The 4610-nt window shown below is 35.7% G+C and overlaps 1 pseudogene; it reads right to left on the bottom strand.

Annotated features, from left to right (window-relative positions):
• Nucleotides 1-1981: 1981 nt before the first annotated feature.
• On the bottom strand, nt 1982-3288 carry LOC130744097 (GCN5-related N-acetyltransferase 4, chloroplastic-like; annotated as a pseudogene).
• Between the last annotated feature and the right edge of the window lie 1322 nt (nt 3289-4610).

The following is a 4610-nucleotide window of genomic DNA, read 5'->3' as shown; positions in this document are numbered from 1 at the left end:
GCAAACAAAATGTTTAGTAAGCGTATTCACGTTCTCTAAAGTAATGATCTTATATAAATACATGGAATAAAATGGTACATAACATGGGGTGTCACTTCTCCTATTCTAAAATTTGGTTTCTCTACATGTCGTGTTCTCCCATTATCTTTGTAACATAGTTGGAAACTAATTTAGGATTTCATAGTTTGATAGATCAATATAATACAAACCTTTCAAGCAATATGGTATGATCGTTGAGTTCTCCAACAGACTATTAAGCTAAATATAATTTTTATTCAGCAAAGTATTGTTCTTATAGCACCACTCCATGGTAATTAAAGCCAAATTTAAGACAGCAAGTGAAACAAAGGATTATTTCTTGGTATCTTATAACTGATAAGATGAAAATCAAAGCATCTATATAAAATATAAATCAGAAAACCAATAAAAAAAATGTAGCGAAATCATACCTTAAGGCAAACAAATAAAAAGATATAGATTATGTAGAAAGGCTAAGAGGAGCCTAAGGTTTGGTAATCTTTTTCTTTGTGAATCTACCATTATAGATTAGTTGTGTCCTTATAATTTTTTTGGTGAAGCAGAAAAATTATTATTGGTATTATAATGAAGGTTGCCCTCTCAAGTTGGAAGGTAACATACGACCACCATCCAAAGCCACTTTATAAACATAAATCTCAAAAAACAAATGTAGAAAAAATCGGTGCTAACACAGGCAAATAGTGCTTAGCAATTTTGACCCTTTTAGTTGTTTTTACTGCCTCTCACATTTGATCATTCCTAGAATAGCTTAGAATTTCCCTTTTATTTTTTATTTTTTCTTTAGTTAGTTCTCATCCAAGGAGATTATGTTGCTTTTACTTAGAACTCTTGAACTCTCCACAAACCCAAGTCAATAATGAATTGATAATGTAAATTAAATTCACAAAAAAAATGTGAAAGGTCGAGGAAGGAGAAACCTGGATCAAGAAAGCAACTGATTCTATCTCTGGTAGAAGTTTGTTCCTACTTCTTTTCATCTTCACTGCTCTATGATGGCATCCACTCCATAGTCCATATACCCTGGTAACCAAATCACTCGAACTCCCTTGAATGCTCCGTCTCATAAATTGACTTCTTTAAAGCAATCAATCTCACATTCTGCAAACATAAACAAAGAAATTATTAATGATAAACAATCTCACTAACCTGTGTTTATATAGCAGATGAGATATGCTACCATCATGGAGCATTCATAAAACAGGAAATAGAAGAATTCGAAACAGAGTTAGGGAAATGCTAAGCTTTTGAAGTGACTGTTGAAAAATCAACTGGATTACAATTGTGTATATTGGAAGTAATCAAACCTGTCCTTAGTCCATGCATATTTTCCTAATCCTTCCAGAAACTGAAATTTAGGTAAAGGAACAACCTTTCAGAAGTATATTTACCAAAATAATTGAAAATCACATTTTAAATAGAAAAATGAGAGACAAAATGTAGCTTACCATTGGGCATGTACCTCAAAGGAGTTTTCCCTCATTTTAAACCCCAAAAACCTGTGAGCAAATGATCTTGTATGAAAACAATAACAGCACAAAAGAAATCTAAAGAAAGGAGTTCCTTCTCCTACCTCAGGAATTTAGAAAGTCACAAAACAAACTTAAAATTATAACAGAAGCATGAACATCATCATATTCCTAAATTTAGTTCAGGAAAAATGAGAAAATGAAGATCGGGGTGGTATTCAATGGCGGAGGAAGGAATTTAAAAAGGGGGGGACTAAGACTTAAAGGGAGCTTTTTACAAATGTACAAATGCTTGCTAAAGTGAATGCCAGTAACTGTATAAATGCTTGCTACTGGTGCAATCTAAAAGGTTCTCAAATGATTTTTCCTCTAATTCCTTGGTTTACTTACATATGCACTTCAATAACAGACAGTCCCCTTAGTAGTAATTACTTTTTTCCCCTTTTACAACGCAAATAATCTGTCCAATTAAGCATCTAATTAGATTTAGAAGCAACTGGTTTGTTGAGAAGCTTCAACATGAAGTGGAAATTAATATCCGGTGAAGTCTTTGGTTGAGGCCAGTTAGCTCCTTCTGGAACCTTGATACATTTGAAACCTTGGCCTTTGTATAACTTTGTGGCTGCAGGATTTTTCAAATCACAGTGTAATGCAATGGCACGACAACCCCAACTTCTGGCCTGTGATTCTGCCTTAGCCACCAATAGTTTAGCTATTCCCTTTTGCCTAAATTTTTCCCTTACCGCCACATTTGATATGTATGCAATTCCAATCCTACATAATGAAATGTAAACTAAGAATGTTATAACACGACATGGCCTATACACTACAGAATTAGAAAAATAAGAAGTGAACTATTTTGAAGAGGAGTCAAAAGTATTCATAAAAGATAAGATTCTAGGTCAACACCAAATACTTGGGTATGTATGATTTAACAGAACTTACCTATCTGAAAAATATTGAGGTTTATGTTTTCGGTGTAGAAAATGCTTTTCAGGAAACATTTTCATCTGCTTGGTGCAAAAAATCATTTTTCAGATAACATTTCTGACGTTTGGTATAACAGTCAATATATACATATATACTTTTCACACAATCCTGCTCTTCATCTGAATAATTCTTGCATGACAGCATGAGCATGTGTTTATTGGGCATACAACTAATCAAAACCCTAAGATTATATTAAAATTATTTGATCACATAGAATGATAAATGCCTTTGAAGCCATTCTTAAGAATGATGGAGCCACATTAAGACACACAAAAATCAAAAGTTGACAACATTATACAGGTCAAATTTATGTCATAAATCCTAAAGACACATAAATCTTCAGTGATCTTCACTAATCCATGTTCCAGAAACAAGCTTTAACTCACCTTCTCTGTCGTAGCAGTGCCCTTCTAGGAAGAAAATCCGCAACGGTATCTACTGTCAATATGCCAGCCACATATCCCTTGTTGAGGCTCAATTTCCCATCAAAGCCACCAATCTTAAAAACTTCAGTTCCAAATCAGAAAGTTTCATCAAGTGAGCTGCCAATAACAGCAACCAAACAGGTTCTTTTGCAACCGCTTGGTATAGAGAATCCCGCTAACATAGCCACCAATCTGCCCATCCTCATCACAAAATCTAATGGGAAGGAATATTCAGGGAAGAAGGAGCTGCAGTGAGTCTCTGCCACTTCCCAACAGTCCTCTAACCTAGCCTCTCGGACAATAATTTCAGGAGACGTAGTTGGGAATAAATCAACAACTTGACTGGCTCTGCATAGTCCTACATCCATACACCATAGCCTTAGTTCCTACCTAAGTTAACATGTCAAAGTATAATAAGGCGGCATTTGGAAGAGCTTACATAGCAGAAACATTTATCGAAGTGTTTGGGATTGAGAAAGCCTAATAAATAGCTAATAACCTATCTATGAGCTGGTTTGACTTTGTTTCACAAGCTGTCAAATTAGCTCATCAATAAGCGTTTATAACTACCTATAATCTATGTTGAGCTTATTTCAATAAACTTGTAAATAAGTGCTTATACGCTAAGCGTTTAATGCTATACACGCTTATTTAAGTTGTTTATTCAAACTCACCCTAAATAAGAAATGTTCCACCACTCCTCATCCAGTTCACCCCTTGACTTCTACTCCCATTTACAGTAGGTTTCCATGAATAAGTAATTTTGCCTTGTTGAGAAGCTACCACTGCAGCATAATAATCAAGCAATGCAGATATTTAGTGTGCTTTGTGTAAGATCAAGTTTTGATCTAGTAGTACAACTCTATGTTTTGATGATTACAAGTTAACCTTTTGATATGAACAATTGTGGTACTCTAACGTGTTTTTCTGAGTGTGCTATTTACAGGCTCTGACCTCAACTCAATCTCACACAAATCAGAAGCACTGTGTATAAAGGGTAACCCAAGCAACGCTTTCGCATTCACCATGTTCAGTATGAACAGTGGAAAAGCTTCAGAAGTTCTGAAGCTATACAAACTCTGATGATGACTCAGTCGCTAGAAGCTCTGAAGATCCAGAAGTTCTGATAGCCAAGAAACACTGAAGGTTCAGATGTTCTGATGGTGTAGAAGACTCTGAAGATCCAGAAGCTGAATAGTGGAAACTCTGAAGTCCAGAAGCAAGAAACTCTGAAGGCCATGTTCTTCCCTCTGAGTTCAGAATCAGAAGATACAATGGTCAGAGGATCTGTGCTTTCCCTCTGACTCTGATCAACCGGCTTCACAAGTTCCAATATGAAGTATTCCCCTGATCAGAAGTCTCCTAGGTTAAAAGGTCAAGTCGCTATCCAAGTACAAAAGCAAGTGTACCTTCCTGACGACCTACCTAACGTTCTCAGCCACAGCAGAAGCTGGATTTTCCAGAACTGCCCTCCAACGGTAGCATTTCCCATGCAACGCTCAACCCTAATCCTTGGAGTATATATAGAGGCTGAAGATTGAAAGAAGCGGCGAGAAGCAATACACACGCGCAAGACATATTCAAAATATTCTAAGCTTTCTTTCATCTGAAATTCATTGTGTTTACTATCAGCTTTTTAGAAGCAAATCTCTTGTAAACAATTCTTTGATAAACAGTTTGTTTAGTTCCT

The sequence above is a fragment of the Lotus japonicus genome, chromosome 3 (genome assembly GCF_012489685.1).
Source record: "Lotus japonicus ecotype B-129 chromosome 3, LjGifu_v1.2".
Lineage (NCBI taxonomy): Eukaryota > Viridiplantae > Streptophyta > Magnoliopsida > Fabales > Fabaceae > Lotus > Lotus japonicus.
The sequence above is the reverse complement of the archived record's forward strand: the minus strand, read 5'-3'. Positions and strand labels throughout refer to the sequence as shown.